This window comes from Hemiscyllium ocellatum, chromosome 34, assembly GCF_020745735.1.
Source record: "Hemiscyllium ocellatum isolate sHemOce1 chromosome 34, sHemOce1.pat.X.cur, whole genome shotgun sequence".
In the NCBI taxonomy this organism is placed as follows: Eukaryota; Metazoa; Chordata; class Chondrichthyes; order Orectolobiformes; family Hemiscylliidae; genus Hemiscyllium; species Hemiscyllium ocellatum.
Window position 1 is genome coordinate 15,818,505 of NC_083434.1, and position 26,021 is coordinate 15,844,525.

A 26,021-nucleotide genomic window follows, 5' to 3' on the forward strand; every position below is an offset into this window, starting at 1 on the left:
TATTTTTTGCTCGATCAGCTGCAAAGACATGGCAGTGTATAGTCAGCTGCCCATGCTCCTGACTCAAATCCAGTTAGAACCCTGACTGAGATGATGCCAGTATCTAAGCTGGTAGAGAATCTGGAGGCAGTCTTGCTGGTCCATCCTCTGAGGGTTATGTGATTTCTTCTCAGAGGTGGAGGAAGAGGTGTCCTGTGCTGCTGGCATTTTGGACTTTGAGACTGTATTGATGCTACTAGTGCCTGCAGGAGACAGGAGAGAGAAAGTATTGCTAAGAAGGTGAGGTGAGGTGAATTGAATTGAATTTATTGTCACGTGTACCGAGGCAAAGTGAAAAGTTTTGTCTTGTGAGTAATACAGGCAGACCACATAGTTAAGTAGTATAGATAAGTAAATAATAGATAAGCTGTGGAAAAAAAACGCAGGTACAGTCGAATGTTAAGAGGTTGTGAGTCCATTCAGTATTCTAACAAGAGTAGGATGTAAAATGTAATTACAAAACCGTCTGGTGCATGTGTTGACCCACACTGATCCACAGCGGCAGTAATGGGAGAACAGCACAGCAACAGCAAATGCTTCTTACTTGTTGGTGGGACACAGAAGTTTCTGTGTGGGTAGTTTCAATCCTCACTGGCCAACACCTCTCCTTGTAAGGAATGAGAAGCAAAATATCAGATGTCCACTGCCCATCTTGCCAGCCTATTATGAATTATTTTCTCCTCCCGGAGGGAAGAGACTGTGTAAAAAGTGGGTGACACAACTGTTAACATTGGTGGAGGTGGGAGAAAGGTGATAAAATGTCCTGTCTGAGTGGGTAGACAGTGCAGAGTCCATGCAGGTGTACTGGTGTAAGGGCATGAGGTAGATGAGAGCAAGTTGGGGAAGATATTGCATGCAAGAGTGAGATGGGTAAACCGTGAGCCTTGGAAGCAGAGGGAAGATGGTGGCACTTAACTAGGCACAGCAGGGAAGATCATTGACTGCTGAGCCTTTATCCAAACCACAGAGCCCACACCAAGCTCAAACCAGCATGGCAGTGTTTGGTGTTGTGGTCTCCTCAGCTGGTCCTTGAGGAACACGTCAACCTTCTTCTGCATTACTCCATCTACCAGGACCAGTGGGTCCCTGTCTACAAAGTGGGATGCCAATTTTCCCTGCCTATCATGTCAGAGACAAATAAAACACAATGTGCTGTAGCTGTGGAGTGCCAGAAATGAACCAGGTGCAGAACTGCCTTTATACATGGTGCCTGCACCAGGTATTCCAGATGACCCAGCAGTGGGCAGTGGGAAACATGACAAGTGGGATGTCATAAGAGCATGGTGTTCAGACAATGAGGCAAGTTTGGGAAAATAGTACAAGAAAACACACTCATCCTTAAAGACAGAAACCCTCCAAGAATCTCACCAAAAAAATGGTAAATTAGTTATTCCTTTTCAAACCTAGTGCTAGCCAGTTTTAACAAACAAAAGATTCCAAAATACCAAGGGCTCTAGAAGTTCATAAATCCAATTTGTTGGCTGAAAGATTGGAGAAAAAGAGAAGAACACAACAACAGATCTTGTAACACCATAGATCACTTGTAGTGCCTGACTATTGAAATGAAACTTTACATTCAGACATACTTTATGAAAATTTTCTGCTCTATTCCAGGTAAAATAATCGTTTCGATATTTATACCAACTAAACGTGGCACAGTTGTTAGCACTGCTGCCTCACAGTGCCAGAGACCGGGGTTCAATTCCCGCCTCAGGCGACTGACTGTGTGGAGTTTGCACGTTCTCCCCGTGTCTGCGTGGGTTTGCTCCGGTTTCCTCCCACAATCCAAACATGTGCAGGTCAGGTGAATTGGCCATGCTAAATTGCCCATAGTGTTAGGTGCAGGGGTAAATGTAGGGGAATGGGTCGAGGTGGGTGTGCTTCAGCGGGTCGGTGTGGACTGGTTGGGCTGAAGGGCCTGCTTCCACACTGTAAGTAATCTAACCTAAATGACTCCCGAGCTGATGAAGAATGTCGATTGACTAGTATTACGGGTGATTTAGAGGTGTTCAAATTTGATTGGGAGTTGACAAAGTAAGTGAGGAGAAATTCCTTTTACTGGATGGATTGCCAGAAATCAGAGGGCACTGTTAGTAGATAATTAGGAAAAGAACTAGGGGTGAAACAAGAAGACTTTGTTTAAACTATCTTGTGTTGTTCTGATCTAGAATGCATTGTTTCAAAGGGTTGTCAAAGGGGATGTAAGAGGAACTCTCAAGCGGAAATTGGCTGCATACTTGAAAAGGTAACATTTAGAGGGCTACAAGAAAGAGGGGAGTGGGATTAAGTTGGTCACTGCTTTCAATTTGGCAGGTTCAGCCTTTTGGCCTGCTTCTGCATCATAAAATTCTACCTTTCTATGAAGAAGCGACTATCTTGAATTTTATTCAATGTTTGGAAAATAGTATGAATGAACAAGAAACAATCACAATAACTAACACTTCTGTGATTCTGTGAAACATTCATATGTTCCTATTAGAGCACACAGATTTAAAGTGAATTGCAAATATAGCAAATGTGTTGTGAGAGTTTTTTTTCACACAATGAGTGGTTCAGCTCTGGAATGCACTGCCTGTGGTGTGGTGGAGGGTAACGGGAAAAAGCCAGGTTAATGGCAGAAAGTCATAATGCTGGCTTTAGAGTCAGTGCAGATAAAATGGGCCAAATTGTCTCCTTCAGTTCTCTAGCAATAATGCGATTCTGTGAAATATCTACTGTATCAATGCTTCACAAATGAACACATGACCATACTCCAGGCCAAGCTAAAATTGGCTGGGAAATCTTTAACGAAAGAAAGAAGTCAAAATGAAAAATGACTCAAGGTACTAAACGATTGAGCGTATTAAGTGTCTACGATCAAGAATTCAGGCACGGTGAGTCCAAGACATCCTGAGGGTTCTGCAGGATTCCTGCCCCACAAAAAGTCCTGAATGGAAAATTCTGCAGGATAAGTGCAGGAATGTGCTTGTTGGGCATGGAACTTTATGAAGTGAGCTTAAACATATGAAAACTAACTTCAATTGTTTGAAGGTGTACCTGAACCTGAACCAAGATAAATATATTCCGAATCTTAAGTAATTGGGTAATGAAATTTATATAACCAAACAGGAGCAGCAGAGTGGATTAAAACAGTGTGTGTTTTGTCTCCAAGTCTAGCTTCGCACACTTCAGACCAATGTTGCAGCTATGTTGGAATAGTCCCTTATGGCTGCAGTCTAGTGAATGTAGTTCTGATGCTCTCAAACGTAATGAGACATGAATCAGAAAAATCACAGGTCAGTTCACAAATGTTACAAGGGAAGAAAATGCTTAAAAGTGTTCTGTAAGATAATACCAATGCTTATTTAAGGAATGTTAAATCCATGTCTGATAGTACATTTTTTATAGCAAGAGATCTTGCCTCATAAATCTTCATGGAATTCTTTAGAACAGTAAGCAAGGATTATATAATCTACTTTCCTTAAAACATTTCATAACACTGATTTAATCAGAAAAGCTAAAAAGTTAGTAGAATTGGCTAGAAATTAAACCAGCTGGATTTAATTTTGATATAACACAAGAAAGCAGAAATGATGATAAACCATAACGAGATGCAAAAACAATGAGGAATGGACCATTTAATGTGAATTGAAACAGACTGTCGAACATTGGTTAGGGCTAATGCCACAATGCATTATGAGGCAACTGCAGGTCTGCCATGATCTTGTTCAAGACAATTTAATAATGGGTGGAAGAACGATATCATTTTAATTCAATGACATTCTTTATAAACCAATTTATGATATTGTACATGAGACACTCAGAGGCCTCCTACGGTGTGTAAAGGAGATGTAGTTACATCCTAGAATTAGAAAGTAATTCTGAAAACTTGGGAATATAGTTTCCATTGCTCACTACTTTTAGCATAACTAGATATGAGCACTAACAGTCTCACATCAATGTATTCAACTTCATTTTAGAATTATAAAGTAATTACAGCACAGAATGAGGCAATTTGACATTTAGTGCCTTTGCCCATCCCTGCAAAGGCAAAGTCCCACTCACCAGCACCTTCCCCCCTTTTCTTCTTCCCAAACCTCAGAAGGTATTGAATACATACTTGTCATGAAAACTTTAAAGACTATGAGGAAAGAGCAAGACTAGCTTGTCGTTGTTTTTGATTTATGCAAGCATGATGGGGGGCTGAGTGTCCTGTTTCTGTCTGATATGATTCTGTGAAAATATAAGCCCTGATTTCTCCACAGCACAGAAGTTCATGTTTCAAAATGCTTACCAGAGGACTCAGTTTCTGACTAAACTAAGAATTTAACAAAAAGCGTAGGGCAGCATTCTCCTTTTCAAAATTTATAATACAATAAGTGCAGTTAAATATATTAGTTATGACATGTAATATTTTAATAAAATGAAAGGAGTACAATTGCCTTCCATGACGAAAGTTAAAATGCTTTTGGCAGATGGAAGATGAGAGTGCGTTTCCCATTGCATTCTCCCCACAAAATTGAATAATCAATATAAATAAATGTCACTATTGCCAGTGGCAGCTATTACCTGACCTGTTTGCCTACATGTACCCCTCTTCTCTCCCACAGTGACAAAACTCGTTGCCTTTCACATAGCATCCAACTAAACATACTAGCAACCCTGAGGCACATATCCAGATCACAAAGTTGGCAGCCAGGCTTTCAATGCACAAATTAGCAGGCTTCCTTGTCCATTCCTGTTTTAAAAGTATTCTTCCCAACCCTTTCCACTGCCCTCCAAGATTTTTATAAGGTGTTTATATAGATTTATCAAATGAGACTGACAACTGCAGACCGTTCAATCTGCCTCACACTGACACCTTATCATATCCACGTTCCATCAGAGGTCTCTTTCACCCCCATCCAGCAGCTGAAGAGAAGCACACAAAATGATTACGGGTTATTCACACAACAGAGGGAATTAAATATTAAAGCTTTGCAGTAGCACAGTGGTCTCCCAAACAAACCATCCCAGCTGTTTTCACTTCAGTACTCTGTCAGACACAGCCTCAGCCATTGATTGAAAACACATTTTCAGGCAACAGCAATAGACTGTGCACCCAGGGTGCCTGCCATCTGTCTTGGTCAATTCTGCAACTCGGCTGCAAGGTCAGGAGTGCGAGGTGATGCAAGGACAGACTGACCTTGGCTGTACCATGGTCACCTCAAGTACAATATCACTAGAGCAAATGATGTTGGAAATGATAAAAATGCTAAACATTCAGACAAGGAAAGAAAGGTGAATGTTCTAGTCAATCATAAATGTTAACTCCTAGTTGGTCATTTTCAGAATATTATTTATAGTTGCTTGCAGATGTACAATCCCAGTTGTCTCCAATACATATAACAGTTCTTTACTGCCATCTTCAGAAAAGTCTTGATACTACAATTTTAAAAGAACCCATTAGAATTTTAAAGCACAAAAGATGGCCATTTGGTCCAAAACATCTGTGCTAGTTGTTACTGCTTACTCAATATTCTTTTCAATTTTTTTCTTAAATATTTACTATTTATCACTACATGCATCCTGCTTCGACTATTCTTTCTGATAGGACATTCAAAGTTTAAAAATAAAATTCTCCTAAAACCTTCCTTCACTAAACAGAATTTAATAAGAAAGTGCTTGAGTTGGATAAGCAATTGGTTTCGTTTTTATCGGTGAAATGTGATTATTAACAGTAATGGTTTGTGTTGAGACTAGTTAATATTGAAATTCTGCCAGTACTGCTGGTGTTCATACCATGACAAAAATGATAGAGGAAACTATCCATAAGTTTGTAAATTATACAATGACTTGGAACAATGGTATAACCTTGAAAAGATTACAACAACCAGGTTGAGATGCAATGGGGAAAGCAATCTGCATACACCCTGTTCACATTATTTCGAAAGACTCAGTTTTCCTCAGTCACATTAAGTCAAGGCCTCCTCTACCGTCTCAAATGGACATTAAAGGACGAGTAATTTCCTCCTATTTCAACCTGTAAGGAAGTATTTCTGGTGTCCTGACCAACAGCTACCCCCAAACAAGATTAAAGCCAGAAAATCTGTGTTTGTGGGATCTTGCTGTACATAGACCGGCAATTGCATTTCCTATATTACTTGTCCTCTATATGCCTGAGATGTCCTGAAGCCATGAATGGCACTATGTAACTGTAAATTCCAAGAGACATTTCATTTCATCAAACGTTATATTTCATTTCAGCACAAGTCGTTTAATGCCAGCCATCTTTACGACAAACGTATCCTGGTCTTTCCTGAAAATTGTCAGAGTTGCAGCAATAAACTAAAGTTCAAGATATGGACCATGATCTAACTTATGTATATTCAAGTCTGCATTACATGGTAGAGAAACAGAGTAAATGAGGGAGTTGGAGATATAGGAAAGGCAAACAAACCAACAACTTGCAAATAGAAGTTTGAACTGAAAATGTATGAAGAGTACTGCACAAAAGAGAGCCAAAGTGACCGCTGAGACTTCGCTAGAGCAAGAGTGAGAGAGATAAGAAGATTGCGTTGCATTATATGAAGAATTGTTTTAAAGGCAGGAAATTCTTTACAGCCAACTAAGCGCATAATTCCTGGTGTAACGTAAAAAAAAACAAGGTGTCACCTTGTGTCCAGTGAGCTCTCTCAAACAAGAATATGATGATCCATCTGTTTTTGCTATGTTGATTGAGGGAAAAATATTGGTCAGATACCTGAGGTAATCATCCTGCTCTTCTGTGAAATAGGGCCCAGAATCTTTACATCTACATAAAAGGCAAATGAGCTCTTGGTTTAACGTTTCATCAAAAGGACAACAACTTCAGCAGTTCAACACTCCCTCACTCCTGCACTGGAATGTTAGTCTCGATTATTTGTACTCAAGTCCTGAATTTCAGTGGGTGGGGTTAAGGTGAGGTGAGGTTCTTCCACAATAGTAGAACAGAAGGAAACAAGTGAATGTGAAATGAGGAGAAACAGAAGACCTGCAACTGAAGCTTGGATATCAATTTTATTCTTTGTGTTGATTAGGTTTCACACTAAAGACTTATGGGAGGAAGACTATCCAGAAAGTAAAAAAAAAACACTCGAAGATAAAATATAAAGAAACTACAAAAATCGAGAATGGTTTGGACTTTGCAATAATTGTATGCTTGTTACATTAAGTGTTCACTATAACTACTCCTCAGAAACTGAAAGCAACTTCTGGAGTCCACACAGCCACAGTTAAATGTGTAAATCCAGATATTCAACACTGCTCCAGAAGTATGCCATTGAAGACTTCCCAGAGTGTTCCATCAGGTCAGACCACCCAGAAGCATTGCAACAGTGGTATAGAGTCAACAAGGTGTGGTTCCAGAAACACTCAACATTGAGTCTGAATCCTGTGGTGCCTGACAGGACCAGTTCAAACATGAGCAAAGAAGCCTCCTGATTTCTGACTACTGCTCACCCTCAGCTGATGATTCAGGATCCACACTGAACAACACTTAGAGGAGGCACTGAGGATAACAAGTAAACAGAGTGTACTCTGGATGGGAATCTTCAATGTCCATTATCAAGAGTAGCTAGTTAGCATCAGTATTAATTTGTGTGGCTGAACTCTGAAAGTTGTTTCTGTCAGATTGTGTCTACAGCAGATGATGAAAGTACCACATGATGGAAAAAACCTACTCAACATCGTCCACATCAATCTAGCAGTCACAGATGAATCTAATTACTAGAGTCTCCGCAGGAGTAATCATGTTCATTGGGAAGACAAAGTTCAGTTTTCAGAGAAAGAGAGAAGACTCTCTACCTTGTGCAGTAATACCATTGTACAAAAGAGTAGACCCATCAGCTCTGAACTGATCATGCATGAGATGCTATTGGCCAGCAACTGCATAAAAAGACTTGTTCCACCACACCTCACTCCGAACTCCAAACTATCATTAACATTGAACTATGGAAACAGCACTGGTTCAATGTGGAGTGCAGCAGAGACGTCTGGAGCAGTATCAGGCATTCTAAAGATGAGATGTCAATCTAATGAAGTTACACACAGGATGACATGTATGTAAAACAGTAGAAGCAGCATACAATGACTGAGTTAAGTGATTCCATAACCAACAGATTTGATCAAATTTCTGCAGTCTGATAACATCCAGTTGAGAATTAAAGTAGACGGTTAAACCACTAACAACATTCTGTGGAATGCCGACAGGAGTGGGGAGGGAAATATATCTCTGGTGGTGGGGTCTGATTGTAGGTGGGTGGAAATGGTGGAGGATAATATACTGTATCCGGAAATTAAGTGGAGTGGAAGATGAGGACCAGTGGGTTCTATGCTTGTTGCAGTTGGAGGGGTAGAGTTCATGGAGGAAAGTGCGAGTAGTGGAGGAGATGTGCTGGAGGGCATCGTTGATCATGTGGGAAGGGAAATTGCAGTCCTTGAAATAGGAGGCCATCTGGGATGTCCTGGAGAGGGATTGGTCCGCTTGGGAGCAGATGCGGCGGAGTTGGAGGAATTGGGAATAGGGGATTGCATTTTTACAGGGGGTGGGTGTGGGTGGATGTGTTGTCCAAGTAGCTGTGGCTTACAGTGGGTTTGAAGTAGGTGTCCATGTTGAGTTGGTCACTGGAGATGGCGGGGTCCAGTAAGGGGAAGGAGGTTTTTGAAATGGTCCAGATGAACTTGAGGTCAGGGTGGAAGGTGTTTGTGAAGTTGCAGTCCTCCTCGTGGGAGCATGAGGTGGCACTGATACAGTCATCGACGTAGCGGAGGAAAAGATGGGGGATGGTGCCAGTGTAACTGCAGAAGATGGACTGTTCCACGTACCCGAAGACACAGGCATAGCTGCGCCAATGCGGGTGGCCATGGGTACCCCTTTGGTCTGAAGGAAGTGGGAGGATTTGAAAGAGAAGTTGTTGAGGATGAGGACCAGTCCCGCCAGTCAAATGAATGTGTTGGTGGAGGGGGGTTGGTTGGGTCAGCGGGAGAGGAAGATACGGAGGATTTGGAGGTCTTCGTCATGGCGGATGGACATGTAGGGGGACTGGATGTCCATGGTGAAGATGAGGTGTTCAGGGGCAGAGAAACAAAGGTCATGGAGGATGTGGAGGGCGGGGGTGGTGTCCCAAATATATATGTAGGGAGTTCCTGGACCATGGAGGACAGGACGGTGTCAAGATATGAGGAGATAAGTTTGGTGGGGCAGGAACAGGCCGAGACGATGGGTCAACCAGGGCAGTCGGGTTTGTGAATTTAAAGTACAAGAATCAACTGAGTGCACTGGCCAGCAGCCTCATGTATTGCAGACGATGTCTTCCAGAACTAGTCACATCCCAAGCCAAGCTGTTCCAGCACAGCCACAATACTTGCCAGCAGACTACTCTGAATCATCAATAAAGCGCTGGAAGGGGGAACTGACAATATTATCAAACAGCATTTACATAGCAATAACCTGCTTACTGATGCTTAGTTTGGGTTGTTCCAAACCATTTATCTCCAGATCTCAACACAGTCCTGGACAATACAATCCTCCAGACATGAGAGACTGATTAACCTTTAAGTTAATGTAACATTTGATTGAGTGTAACATTGAGGAGCCCTACTGAAGCTGAAGTGAATGGAAAGCAAGAGAAAAAAAGATTCCTCTGGTTGGAGTCATACTTGATATAACGGAAGATTACGGGACACCCATTTTAACCCCAGGCAGTGTCCTATGCCAAACCATAAATCCTCCCACTTCCTTCAGCTGCTTCATCAATGAACTTCCCAACAACCTAAACTCGGAAGTGAGGACATTCACTGATGACAGAGTGCTCAATGCAATTCATAACTCCACAGAAACTGTATATGCAGCTAGACCTGGACAACATTCAAGTTCAGCTAAGAAAGAGCAAATAACATGCTCATCACACAATCTTATGGGTTTCCCTTTTCCTATTACATTGTGTTGAATGAGGGGCAGCTGAATGGTTTAATAACGAACTGAGTGCATAGTAACTGTGAAACCGGCTGACTGGCCCTGAACGAGAGATGTACGCTTGTTGAATATCAAATTTTCCCACTAATGTAAGAAATGTCAATGTAAACATTTTATACAAGCTAGAAACGATTGTTTGGTTCTACCTTAATCCCATGTGCATGCAACAATAATTTATTTCACTCTCTGTGAAAGTTAAGGCAAATTGAAGGCAAAGGAATTCAATGGTTTTCAATTTCTGAGTTTGATGACTGTAAGAAATACTGCAATTTGATTGGCTCTTTACTCTGCTTGATGACAGCAAGCCTGGAGATATGTTAGATTGCGGGGCAGCATCACATTCAAACTGCCAATAGGAAAAAGTAAGCCCACACTACTAGGTTGCTAGGTCTGTATGGACAGCTTTCTTTGAAGTTAGCAGCAACATTCATTACTTCACCTCTGATTATGAACTACAGCCCAATGACTTGGATGTAAGGTACTCTTGTGATGCAGTTGGTAGTGCCCCTGCCTCTGATTCAGAGGTTCTGGGTTTAAGTCCTCCTCTAGGAACCAATGGTCATGGAGGGTTTGTTCATGATGTAGACAGACAGATTGAGCATCAACTTGCACATATTCCCAACATACACCAGTGGCAGGTGGTAAGAGAGAGTGCTGCTCCTGGTCAACAATATGACGTTAAAGATTTGGAACTTATACCATCACAATTCACAGCTACAGCTTGAAACGTGCATTTAAAAGTGTATGTTGTTAAAGCAACTCAAACCCTTTGGCATGGGAAGGGCAGGAGGAGGCTGTTATTTCAGTTGATTGAATGACTGGGTGTGCATCACATTAATGCCAACGATACTGGATTTAATCCCAATTCTGGAGGTGCCACCTTGCAGGTGGTGGGAGATCATGCTGCTGTAGGTTGGACCTGCCTTTAGCAGAGAATTCAGGAAGGTGACAATCGAGATATATCATAGCTACAGATGATTCTTGTTTGGCAGATGGGATCCATTATCTGCCCCAACACAATTTACCTCCATCATATACGTTACTGCTTCAGTGAGTGTGACTTAATTTGATTGACAAAAGTGGCTGTGGTAAAAAGATATTAATTGGTAGAGGCACTGATAAATTTCTGAGACCCTCTTCAAACATTGTGACAAAATTCTGCACACAACATAATGTAAAAGAAAAGAATAACTTACCATTCTCTTGAATAAGTTTTGGGTTTCCAATATCCTCCTTAACGTTCCTCACTTTGATGGGTTTTGCATGGAACACTGATTCTTCTCCAGTTGTAATTTGTTCCTTCTTTCCTTTTCTCTTTGCTGGCTGTGGTGAATTCATTGGATATGCTTCACTTGTGGTCCCTGTTGAACGAACTTGGCGATCTCCCTGTTAATTCAGCAAACCCCAGTGAGATCAATAGTTATTTGCGGATCTGCACTAGTTTTTCAATTAAAAAAATCTCTACAAGGGTGCAAATTATTAAAGGCTTTCTTCTGTATGGGCTGAGGGAAATTTATTGCTAGGAAACACCAGGTAATAGGCATTTTTAAGCAGACCCAAACAACTCACAGACTTGCTACTCAGCTGTTGGGTATTGCCTGAAATCAAGAAAATGTAAGCTCAGTAAAAATAATGATAATGGAATATAATTCCAGGGCCCAAATATTGGAGTATAAGAGCTCTTTATAACGATTAAAGGTAATTCTGTTAATTCTGTTAAAGGTAAATCTGTGTAGTGACTGTTTAAAGTGACATGTATTTTTTATTTGAGATAGCCTTCACCTGCTAATTTATGCTTGAATCCCTTAATTCTAAATTATTTTAAACAGTAAAAATTTGGAAAAGTGATATCTTGCACAGCAGTTCTCTTTCCATTGGTGTTGTGAGAATTCCTTTGTTATTGAAGAACATTACTGGAGTTTACAAGAATTGTAAGAATATTTTAAAATGAGGATCAATTCAATTTATTAAGCTATTGATAAATTTGGAAGCACAATGCAAGGTGATATGCCAAAGATTTTTAGGTATTAAATAACATGCTTGGAAATATATCTACCTAGCTACCTTCATAGAGTTCAGCCTGTGTTCTATAGCCTATAACTTTTTCCAATGAATGGAGTTATCTCTCTACTTGAAGTCTAGCTACACAAAAAAAAACACTTGAATGAAGACACGTTGCCTTTTATTGCTATTCACAAAGTACATATTGTATACAGAACAGAAACAAACTATTCGCTCCAATTGGCTCAGACTTCAAAAATCTCTCTGTTCCTCTGAGTGCAGCTTTATGTAACCCCTCTCCCTTTGCTTCACCATAGGTGGTAGTAATAGATACAATAAAGTAACTTGGCAGGCCACAACAGAGGTTGGTTAAGAGCCATCCACACTGGGCTAGCACAGAAGTCACATATGTACCAGACCAGACCATGTTTCTTTCTCTGAAGGACATATGTGAACCAGTTGGGATTAAATGATAAAATGATTAAACAGCATGTGCCATGTGAAGTGTCCAGGTATTCCAGCAGCCCACCATGCAATCTCATTCAGGACTGATGGTCTCGGCCTGGCATAGTGGTCTTCATTGGTGGAAGCTTCAGGCCCAGTATACCAACGGCCCAGCTTGGTGGTCTCACCTCAGCTGTGTCTTCAGGATATTCCATCATTCCTTAATTGGCTTTTCCTGAGCCCAGGAGCCATTAACTAAACTGTGATGAACTTTGTCTGAATAATAAAAAAGCTAAAATTACGTGTGGCTTCTGTCATTGATGTAGGTGCTTTGGTAGGACGACTTATAAAACCTTTCACTGCATTTTTCAGTAAAATGCGTACATGACAATAAAGTTCTATTCTATTCTAAACTGATGTACCTGGGCTTATTTCTATTAATGTCAGCTTTATATAACAAGTTTATTCAATAAGATCACATTAATCTAAGATTGTCAAATTGCTGTGATGGAATTTGAGCACGTGATCTCTGGATGTTTAGTGAAGGTTTATTTCACTTTAATGGTAGTATTTCAGTTTGTTTATGACTCATTCACACCAGAAATAGGAGCCATCCAGGCATTGATTTTTTTTTCCAAGGGCTGATTATTTCCAAATGTTAATTTGCTTCAATCACATGAAGCCTCTTCATTGAAGATGACATATATCCAGCTTTTTTGTGCAACTCACATTGTAAATCAAAATCTTAACTGATTTGTTAAACAACCACTTTTCCTGATCTATCCAGAAGGTTGGTTTTCTGCTTTGAATCTTACCTGAATATGACCAAAAAACAAAGGCAAGCTGGCTTTATTTTCACACCTGCTACTTTACATGTGGAAAAATAAATCCCCATTTTCAATCACATTCCCATTTTAAACATAAAGTAATTGCTTCAGGGAGGTTATGAGATTATTGTTAAAATGTGAAGGTGCTGGTATTGGACTTGGGTGGACAAAGTCAGAAATCACACGACACCAGACTATAGTCCAACAGGTGTATTTGAAATCACAAGCTTTCAGAGCACCCCTGGCTTCACCTGACAAAGAAGCAGCATTCTGAAAGCTTGTGATTTCAAATAAACCTGTTGAACTATAACCTGGTGTTGTATGACTTCTGAGATTATTGATAAAATAGACTTCCCAATAAACCAGCACTGGTCAGGCTAGTTTTTCATCATCGTAAGCCAATTTGAATTCCCACAGTGACAAATACAGTGAAAAGTTTTATAAGGCATCCCAGCACAGCACCTATATCAATGACAGAAATCACACGTAATTTTAATTTCTTTATTATTCAGACAAAGTTCATCACAGTTTAGTTAATGGCTCTTGGGCTCAGAGGAAGCCAATTAAGGAATGATGGAATATCCTGTAGTCACATGGAAATGTAGAACTGGCTACAAAGCCAGCAGTTTTAAATTTACAAATAATGAAATCAGCTTAGAATAATTTCCCAGTTACAAATTCCATTCATAACTTAATCAAACAGAGATGGTGGCATAAAAATAAACTACAAAATCCTGAAAGTTATGACTTAACTGTTCAGGAGCCTGCACTGAAAACATTACATTTTTACTGAAATACATCCTCCAGCTAGTTCCCAGTTGGAGGCTGGTTAGCTAGGTTGGATGAACAATTGGTTTGTGGTGCAGTGTAATAGACACAGTGTGGGCTCAATTTCCATGCCAACTGAGGTTACCAGTAGGCTCTCTCCTTCTCAATCTCTCCCCTTGTCTGGAGTCATAGAGATGTTTAGCACAGAAACAAACTCTTCGGTCCAACTCCTCCATGTTGACCATATATCCTAGCCTAATCTAGTCCCATTTGCCAGCCCTTGGCCCATATCTCTCTAAACTCTTCCTATTTGTATACCCATCCAGATGCCTTTTAAATGTTGCAATTGTACAAGCCTCCACCACTTCCTGTAGCAGCTAGTCCATATATGCACTACCCTCTGCATGAAAAAGTTGCCCTTTAGGTCCCTTCTAAATTTTTCCTCTTTCTCTCTAAACCTATGCTCTCTAGTTCTGGACTCCCTCACTCCAGGGAAATGACCTTGTCTATTTACCCTATCCATGCCCCTCATTATTTTATAAACCTCTATAAGATTACCCCTCAATGCTGTGGGAAAACAGCCCAGGCCTATTCAGCTGCTCCCATTAGCTCAAATCCTCCAGCCCTGGCAACATCCTTGCAAATCTTCTCTGAACCCTTTTAAGTTTCACAACATCTTTCCAATAGGAAGGAGACTAGAATTGTACACAATATTCCAAAAGTAGCCTGACCAATGCCCTTATGGTGACCCTTCGGTTAAACCACCACTTAGTTATCTCTTCCTAATAAGAGAGCAGCTGGATGATCCATTAGGACAATAGCAACTAGTTTCCAGTGCTCAGAAAAGATTAAGATTGGATTTTTGAACTGCTAGAGTAATCATATAATAAATCAAGATCCTTTTTTCCATGTAGTATAAGCATGCTCATTTTACATGTGTATGTGTGCATAACTAATATAACAGAATATTTTTATATTACCATCATAGTATTTGATAGCTTTGCAAACTGATAATAAGCCAATCAACCCTTGTAAATTACTCCCTTGTAAGCCACCCCTTCCACACACCTGTGCGATCCCCTTCATGCCACCACCTAAATTGTGTTATAACCCATGCTCACAAATGGGGAAGTTTGATTCGCCCCAGATAATGAGCTTTAGGTCACATCACAACTAAGACACTGCCACAGAATGAGACAACATTGGGAAGCTGGGACAGATTTGGACCAATGCAAGTGGACTGGGGTCATTAGGAATCTGGTTGTCACAGGCAGGGCAAAAAGGGCAGGTGTGCAGAGGTTGGGATTCTGTGTGAACTGCTTATCTCTTTCTTATTTATTCTTGTTGCTGCTGCCTGGGGCAGCAAGCACTAGCAAACCAAAGCCGCATCAGGGATCTCAACCAGATGTCTGATCATTTGTACGAAAGTTATCGAATGACTGCTTTACCTCTGGGGAAAGAGCAACTCTCATTTGGTCCAATTCTCTGAAAGGTGGTGCCTTACAGCCTTACTTCAAACACGGACAAAACAGCTGAACCCAGAGCTGAGGTGTGAGTGATTGCTCTTGTCATCAAGGCCCCAACAAGTCCACACTGACCCACCGAAGCGCAATGCACCCAGAGCCATTCCCCTACATTTACCCCTTCACCTAACACTACGGGCAATTTAGCACGGCCAATTCACCTAACCTGCACATTTTTGGACTGTGAGCCGGCATGGTGGTTAGCACTGCTGCCTCATAGTGCCAGAGACCCAGGTTCAATTCCTGCCTCAGGCGACTGACTGTGTGGAGTTTGCACATTCTCCCTGTGTCTGCGTGGGTTTCCTCCGGGTGCTCCGGTTTCCTCCCACAGTCCAAAAATGTGCAGGTTAGGTGAATTGGCTATGCTAAATTGGCCATAGTGTTAGGTGAAGGGGTAAATGTAGGGGAATGGGTCAGAGTGGATTGCGTTTCGATGGGTCGGTGTGGACTTGTTGGGCCGAAGGGCCTGTTTCCACAATGTAAGTAATCTAATCTAATATATTTATTCGAAGCGCTAGCAAAATTGGAGTCAATGGAGTCAGTGGGATAACTCACCAATAGTTGGAGTCAGACCTGGCACAAGGTAAGATGGTTGTGGTTTTTGGAGGTCAGTCATCTCAGCTTCAGGACAGCACTGCAGGAGCTGCTCATGGTAGGGGTCTTAGCCCAAACATCTGCAGCTGCTTCAACAATTACCTTCCCTCCGTCATAAGGTCAGAAATGGGTTGTTCATTGTTAATTAGACAATGTCCAGCACCATTCATAACTACTCAGAAATTGAAGAGGTCCATGTCAAATGCAGCGAGACCTAGACAAATCCTAGCTTCGGCTGACAAAGTGGCAAGTGATAATTGTGCCACACAAATGTCAGACAATGACCATCTCCAACAAAAGAGAATCTAATTATCACCCCTTGACCTTTAATGGCATCAACATCACTGAATCCTCCACTATCAACATTCTGAGGCTACCACTAATCTAGACTAGTCATATCAGTACTGTGCCTACAAGAGCAGGTCAGGGGCAAGTAAGCTGTGGCAAGTTACTCACCTTCTGACTCTCCAAAGCCTGTCCACTCTCTATAAGGCACAACTCAGGAATTAGATTGAATTCTCCCTATTTCCCTTTACGGGTACAGCTCCAGCAACACTCAAGAAGTTTGACATCATTTAGGACAAAGCAACCCATTTGATTGGCACTACATTTACAGATATCCAGTCCCTCCACCACTCACACTCAGTAGCAGCAGAGTGTACCCGACTAGATGCACTGAAGAAATTCACCAAGCATCCTTCAATAGCATCTCCTAAAGCTATGATCACCTTCATTAGAGGGATATGGATAGCTGATACATGGGAACACTACCACCCATGAGTATTCCTCCAAGCTCCTGATTACTCAGACTGGGAAATATACACAGTTGCTCCTTCACCATGGCTTGGTGAAAATCCTGGAACTCACTCCCTAATGGCATTGTGGCTACACCCATATCACATGTACAGCTGCAGTTCAAGAAGGCAGCTGAACAGCTCACCAGCTCCTTCCCAATGGTAACTAGGAATAAGCAATAAATGTTGGACCTGACCTGCTGTGCTTTTCCAGCACCACTCTAGTCTAAACTCTGGTTTCTAGCATCTGTAGTCACTTTTGCCAAATAAATGATGGACCAGCCAGCAGTGCCAATATCCCAATAAAAATACAATTCCTTAGAGCCCATCTGGAGGTCAAAGAGGAAGTGCTCTTATTGTTAAAGGTTACTCCTTTTCTGAGATTAATCATTCCATAGGTCACCCCCCCCCCGCCCCCACAACCCTGTGTTCTCTGTACAAGTGCCCGTCTGTGCCCTACACTGGAATGCTCCCCAGCTGACTGGAGGTTAAGCCTATCAATTGGGCTAATTTCTGGACCCTGTTCCTGCCAATAAACAAAAGTCACAAAATGTAGAATAAAATCTCTCCTATCAAAAAATTATATTAACACAAACCTGAAGTTTAAACTATGGCACTAAAAATGCAGTAAAATGTGGGACATCAACCCCAGTGTGAAAATGGTTTTAGGTTTGATGTTAACATTGGAGAAAAATTGTTATGTTGAAACATTTGTTCCATTGATCTTGCAATAACTCCTAAAAACAAATCAGGATGAGTTTCTTAACTGTCATGAAAGAATACACATAGTCATAATAAACCACTCATATGGAAGGACTTTTATGTTTGGAATGCAATCGAAGTGCTTAATACACAAATTAAATATGTGGCAATCCTCCAGATATAAGCTTGACTGCACTTCAGAAGAACTGAATTGGCTGTGAAGCACTTCTGGGACATCCCAAAGCACTAGAAGATGCTAAATGAATACAAGTTCTTCATCTCAATCAAAGAAAGATTAATAATGACAGAGAAAGGAGTAGCAAGGACATATTTTATTAAGCTTTGCCATTTTGAATTAGAAAAGAGCAGATTCTGTTTGGTTGTATTTGGGCTGGACCTTTACACTTGTGCATTGCAGGCTGGGAATGTTGACTGGAAAATACTCTATTAAGAACAGAAAATCTCAGCCAGAAAGGCAGAGGTTTGCAATGTGTGCTCCATGCCATGAATACAGAAGTGGAAAATCTCACCTTAACTTGAAAATTTTACAAGAAGTTTAGGTTTGAAAATTCTGACAGAGTTCCTTTTAGTATGCAATCAAATTCCAAAACTCATGTTATTTTCAAATTCCTCACATTTAGCTGGTGGCGCTGATTTTTAGGTTTCTGCTCTAAAAGGAGGTTCTGTTTTGAACTTGTTTAAAAGACTCTTACAATGAGCATTAGGTTACTTTTGCCAAAATGTATTTCAGATCAAAAGATCTAAATGCCTATAAATCTGTTCAGCCCAGAAATTCAGCAGAAAATAGTGATGGATTGCTTGACTGGGTGCATGCTGAGTTGGCTTAAGTCAATAAATGCAGCCAGTTAAGTAACACATACTGTGATTACTGAAGTGCACCATGTAACAGGAAACATTCTTTCTTGCATCAGTTCTTGTGGAGCCTGTATGTAATGTTTATTTTTTGAAATAATGAAACGCTTTATTTGAATGTGCTCTTTATCCAGAGAACACAGTGTCCCCATGAAAACTTGAATATTCACAGGTCTCCTCATTAATGTAAATAAAAGGTCTCATTTCATTACAAACATTGGAAATCATTCCATCCTTTAAAATTCTGTTTGTCTTATCCAGAGATTACTAGTCTCTGGGTGAGGCGCAGAGTGTATGATTCATAAGGAATCACAACTGCCTGGGACAGGCTTGGTGGAACATTAGCTCTTTTCCCTTTTATCATTTTCACATGTTTAACTATGCAGTAAATCTTTTGTGCTAAAGCCTGGACAGAAAATCCAATTCTACATATAACTTTTTTTTTTGTCCTGTGCAGTTTTATTGACCCACACTTCAAGGCTTCATGCATGCCAACCCTAGAAAAACAATAAATATGACCAACTATTTTGGGAAATCTGACTCTGCTCTCAAAACTTCTAAATTTAAAGAATATGGTCTTAAAGTTAAAAGCAGACCTTCATGTTGAAAATAGATGAGGGATTGGGTTCAGGATCCTTCCCCTTGTTCAGTTGAGAATTGTGATAAATTAGCAACATGTTCGCTCATACATCATTGTGAAATCATGGCAGATTGTGCTTACACTTTTGAAAGTCTTCTCAAATTTGATGAACGGAGTCAATGGTTGTCACAGTGATACTTTGACACACCTGTCACAGACTCAGTCTAGCAGCTATGCCATTTGGGACTCAACCAGTGTATCCTTGACCGTCCCTTTTACCTGGAGAAGTTTGTTCACCATACTAAGGCTGGCATATTATCCTCAGCTGCAACTACCATCTGGCTCCTAGAATTTAAAAATGCTATTTTGTTTTTCTCTTGTTATTATTAGCATTCAATTCCTGCCAGCCCCATCCTTTCATGTCTGGGGTCAGATTACCATTCTCATCTTTATTTCTTTGTGGCTTTTTCCCATGCATCCCAAGGCCAACCCCAAATCAATTTACAGTGATGCTGTTCCACATGCTGATGCAGGATGTGACCAAACTCCCTCACTTGGGGGAAGGGGTTTGCTGATGGTGGAGGGGAGGTGGGGATTTGCACTAATGCAAGCTGTGGATAGAAATTGCTGATGTCTAAAATGGATCAGTTTAAGACTGGTGTGGACTGGCAGACCGACAAGTGAAGTGGGATCATTACAGAGTCAGTGTTGTCCATTAGTTCATGTCAACAAAACATAAGAAATTGGATTCTTCAAACATGAGTATCTTGATGCTGGATCTGGAGGAATAGACAAGTGCGTTAAGAGTTAATCAGAGCTATAGCAGAAATCCCGTGGATATGTTGATTAATGAGTGAATTTTTTACTTTGATATTTCTGGATTTCCTTTCATAAGTCAGTTCCAGCTCTGTCATTCAATACTAACTCTGTACCTAGGCTTTGTTTCAGAAATCTCAAACATGACAAGTGAGCCTGAATTCCTAATGTGTTCATTTAACTAAATCAGCATTTAATTAGAATTTGACAGTTAAATGTAAGGAAGGGGTTCATACAAATGGTTTTTGACTGAGTGCACTAAGAAGGAAATGTATTATTGTTAGAAGATAAGAATTTTGAGACCTGGCAAACAACTTGGAGGATGTCTTTGCAATTAAATAAAGCAAAAACCTTATATAGTGTTCTTCAAAACCTCAGGACATGCCAAAGTCCTTTGCAGCAAATGAATTACATTTCTAATGTAGCAAATGCAGTAGATAATTTGCATGCAGAATTCCATGACCAAAAATGAGATAATTAACAGAATTTTTAATGGTTGTTGATCAGTAATTATTGGCTAGGACACCATTGATATCTCAGCTTCTCAACTTTAGAATGGGATGAACAGATCATTACTGTGTTCGCAAGAATGATGACCAAACTTTGGTTTAAAATCTCATCTGAAAGATGGCAGAGATAGGAACCACTTACCACTGCTGACTATGGTAAATTTGCTTGCATGCTTTGATGTCACAATCGATCAAATGTTGCCTTGTTATCAAGGGCAGTGCCTCACTTCACTTCTGCAATTCCAAGTTAACCTAGCCAATTACTACTTCAGTTTACTCTCAACCATCAGCAATTTATTGCAAATGACATCAATAGAGCTACAAAATACCACTCAACAATAACATGGTCACCGTTGCTTAATTTTCCTTTGTTATTCATTTGTAGGATGTGGGCACCCCTAGTTGCCTTTGAGAAGGTGGTGGTGAGCTGCTTTCTTGAACCCCTGCAATCCACTTGTTGTGGGTTGTCCCACAATGTCATAAGGAAGGGAAATTCAGGATTTTGCCCCAGTGACAGTAAAGGAACAGCAATATATTTTGAAGTATGATGAGTGGCTTGGAGACAAACATAAAGGTGGTGGTGTACCCATCTATTGAGGGGGACAAGGGCAATAAATATAAGTGGTCATGGCTTTGGTAGGTCCTGTCTAATTTCTGTGAATTTCTGCAGCGTGTCTTGTAGATCATGCACACCGCTGCTACTACTGAGCATCGGTAGTGGAGACAGTGTATGTTGTGCCAATCAAACAGACTGCTTTTTTCCTGATGGCATCAAGCTTCTTGAGTGCTGTTGGAGTTGTATGTATCCAGGCAAGTGGGGAGTATTCCATCACATTCCTGATTTGTGCCTGTAGATGGTGGACAGGCTTTGGGGAGTCAGGAGGTGAGTTACTTCCCACAGTATTCCAAGCTTCTGTTTTTTTCTTGTAGCCACAGTGTTTATGTGGAGAGTCTAGTTGAGTTTCTGGTCAATGGTAACCCCCACGATGTTAATAGTGGAAGATTCAGTGATCATAACAACATTTAATGTTGAGAGGTGGTGGTTAAATTGTCTCTTATTAGTGATGGTCATAGCCTGACATTTGTGTGGCACGAATATTACTCGCCAGCTCAAGCCTGGATATTGTCCAAATTCTGTCACATTTGAATATGGACCATTTCAGTATCTGAAGAGTTGCAACTGATGTTGAAAAATTTGCAATCATCAGTGAACGTCTCCACTTCTGACCTTATGAAGGAGGGGATGTCATTGATGAAATAGCTGAAGATGGTTGGACCTAGGTTACTACCCAGAGGAACTCTTGCAGAGATGTCCTGAAGCTGAGATAACTGACCTCCAACAACCACAACCAACTTCTGATATACCAGCTTTGACTCCAACTAGCAGACCTTTCACTTGCTGATTCCCATTGACTCCAGTTTTGCTAAGGTTCCTTGATACCACACTCAGTTGACATCAAGGAAGCATTCAAGTACTGTCAGTCTCACCTCACCTCTGGAATTTCAGCTTATTTGTCCATGTTTGAAATAAAGCTGTGATGAGTTCAGCAGTTCAGTGACCCTGGTGGAACCCAAACTAGGCAACACTGGGCAGGTTATTGCTGAGCAGCTCTGCTTGATTGCACTGTTGATGACACTGCCCATCACTTTGCTGATGATCAAGAGTAGACTGGTGGGATGGTAATTGGCTGGTTGGATTTGTTCTGCTTTCTGTGTAATTTTCCTGGGCAAATTCCACATTGTCAGGTAGATGCCGGTGTTGTAACTGGACTGGAAGAGCTTGGCTAGGGGAGTGGCAAGTTCTGGAGCACACGTCTTCACTCCTGCTACTGGAATATTGCCAGGACCCATTGCCTTTGCAGAATCAGGTCTCCAGTTGTTTCTTGACATCTCATGGAGTGAATCAAATTGGCTGAAGACTGGCACCAGTGATGCTGGAGACAAGTAGAGGAGGCTGAGATGGCTTATCTACTTGGCATTGGTGGCTAAAGATTGCTGTAAATACTTCAGCACCTTTCCTTTTGCACTGAAACCTTGGGCTCTTCCATTATTGTGAATGGGGATATTTGTGGAGCCTCCTTCTCCAGTGAGTTATTGGATTATTTAGCACCATTCATGACTGAATGTGGCAGGACTGAAGAGCTTGGATCCAATCCATTGATTGTGGAATCGCTTAGCTCTGTCTATCACTTGCTGCTTCTGCTGTTTAGCATGCAAGTAGTCCTGTTTTGGTAGCTTCACCAGGCTGACACCTCAGTTTCAGGTAAGCCTGGTGTTGCACTTGGCAAGCCCTCCTGCACTGTCCATTGAACCCTCATTGATCCCTCTGGCTTGATGGTAATGGTTGAGTGGGCAATATGCCGGACTACATTGTGGAGTAACATTCTGCTGCTGTTGATGGCCCATATCATCTCATGACTGCCCAGGCTTGAGTTGCTAGATGTGTTCATAGTCTGAGCCATTTAGCTTGGTGATTGTGCCACACAATGCAATACAGTAGAGTATTCTCAATGTGAAGGTGGGAATTGTCTCCACAAGGACTATGCAGTGGTCACTTTTATTGACACTGTCATGGAAGATGAGTCTACAGCCAGTAGATTGATAAGAACAAATTACTGAAGATGCTGGAATCTTTACTGAAAACAAAATGCTGGAAATCGCAGTGAGTCAGGCAGCATCCATGGAGAGAGAGAGAGAGAGAGAGCAAGCTAATAGTGAATAATATCACTAGACTATTGCCACCCTCCTTTTTTAAATTAGAACATTTGTCTGCTGACCACAATAACAGTATTGATTCAAACATGTTCAAAAGAAGCAAATTCCAGACAAACGTGTGTCCAAGTGGCACCCAAGAAAAGCTCTCCACTTCTCTGGCTTGGAGCACAAAGGAAGATGGCAGTGCCTATTGAATGCTGATAATCTAAGCTCCAAATCATTGTTGCAGAGGTCCTCAGGAGAGTGACATAGGTTCAACCATCATCAGCAGCTTCATTATTCATCTTCCTTCCTAAATCAAGTCAAAAAATGGGGATCTGTTCCAATCATAACACCTCCAAATGTAAAAGTTCATGTCCACATGCTGCCTCAACTGGACAACATTCAGGTTGGGCTGAAAAGTGGCTAGTAGTTTTTTTAAGGTAGAGAAGTTGCTAGAAGTGATTAATAAAGATGTTAACTCACAGCACTTAAAAAAGGTCAAGGTCATCAAGTCGAGTCAACATAAGAGCATAAGGTCTAGAAGCAGGAGTAGACAATTCAACCTCACAAGCTTACTCTGCCAGTCAGTATAATTATGTCTGATCACATCTCGGTCTTAATTCCACTTGCCTGCCCACCCCCCATAACCCTCAAACCATCTGTCTCCTCCTTAAATTTACTTAATGTTCCAGCACATTCAAACCTTTGAGAGAAGTAACTTCTCCTCAACTCGGTTTAAATTTGCTACCCTTATCCTAAACCTATGACCTTTCAGTGTAGACTTTCCCAGAAGAGGAAACATTCAGTGTACATCTTTGTCAAATCCGTTAAGCATCTTATATACTTCAATTAGATGTATCATACTTCTAAATTCCAAAGAATATAAAACTAAACTGCTCAAACTCTCTTTATAAGACAAATCCCTCACCTCTCGAATCTATTTAGTGAACTTCCTCTGAACTATCTCCAATACAACAATATCCCTCCTCAAGTAAGGTGACCAAAACACGACACAATATTCCAGGTGCCCTCTCACTAATGCCTTATACCCAAGTTGCAACTTCACCCACTTTAATATCCTTTAGCATTAAGTGCTGAAATTCCGTTCACCTTCCCTATTTCCTGCTATACCTGCTTACTGATTGTTATTCGTTTACATAGACATCTAGATCCCAGTGCACTGAAGTACTCTGAAGTTTCTCTCCATTTAGATAATAATAATTGCCTTTCTATTCTTCCCACCAAGGATAACCTCACATTAATCCATGTTAAACTCCATCTGCCAAATTTTGCCCCCTTCACCTAAGCTGCCACGTCTATTTCTAAATTTCTTATTTCCTTATTGCAACTTACTTTCCTATCGATTTTAGAGTCACCTGCAAACTTCGCTATATTACATGCCATCCCTGCATCCGAGTCATTCATATCGATTGCAAATAGTCGGGTCTTGATGTCCAAACGTTACAGCACTCCACTTGTTGCACCTTGCAGACCAGAAAAACACCAACTTATCCAGACTCTGTTGCTTAGCCAATCATCTCTCCAATCTAACAAATTATCCCTAACCCCATGGGATCTTAATTTGTATATCAACACTTTGTGTGACACTTTATCAAATACTTTCTGCAAATCCAGATAGACTATTTTTACAGGACACTCATTATTTACTTTGCTTGTTACATCTTGGAAGAGCTGTAGCAAAATTAATCAAACACCATCTACCCTTCATAAAACCATGCTGATGGATTGTGGTTGGTCTTGCCAAATGTCCCATTATTACTTCCATAATAATGGATTCTAAATTTCCCAACAGCAAATTTGCTTCCTAGTTCCTTTTTTGAATAAGGGTATTATATTAGCACTTTTCCAATCCTGTCCATCCCTGAACCATGTTTCTGTAATAGCTATGATATCCCAGTCCCATATTCCCTACCATGTCCTAAGTTCATCTGCATTGCATGTCAGGCTTAGATCTCTTGCGTTGAAGTAAATGCAGTTTAAAATTTCAGTCTTACTTGGTTCTCTACCAAACTCTTGACTGCCTTAATTATTTGACTTGCTACTCATTATCTACTTTAGCAGTCACAGTCTTTTCTCACAATTGCTTCGGTTCCCAACAGCAGCTCCCCTTTATTTGTGTAAAGCCTCCCAAGTAGCACTAGCAAACCTGCAAAACTTGTAAAAGAAAAACAGCAATCACTGCCCCAAGGAAGTGAGTAATCCAGCAGAGCACTAAAAAAAAACCTCAAAACCGAGAGGAGCCATGATCCTCACCCATCCACCAGAGACAGAGTTTGTGCAACAGAGTTGTCACACATGGTTGGATGAGGTAGCTCTTACGCCCAGCAGCCACCCTTGTATTTGACCCCTGGAATGAAGCAGGGACAGGAGAGCTGACAAAGGTAGGCACCATCACAGCTTGATGGTACCTCACGCAGACTAAGATGACGTCGCAATGATCACAGCTGATTTTGACTCCCATAGGAAAGTCAAGACATTTCCCACATAACAAATAGTGGACACCAGAGGGCAATAGCGTCAAGTAACACAAACACCGATGTCTTGTAACTGAGGATTCACACTGCTGGAGCCATGAGATCAGCTTGTTAGCTTGTCACAAGGACTCCAGCTATCCGCCACAATTAAATAATAATTCCTTTCTGCAGTTTCTGGGCTCCTTCAGAAGTTCAGTACTCAAATGGGATCCACCAGAAGCTTGGCTATGTCCAAAAGATCACACTATTGATAATTAAGTTCAACAAATTAAAAGGAAATGATGTCAGATTAATAGATCTGCAGAATAAAAAGGTGCCAATAAATTCTAATGGCAAAATGCTGATAACTTTAATGTAATTAATAAATGACACAAGAGATTACACCA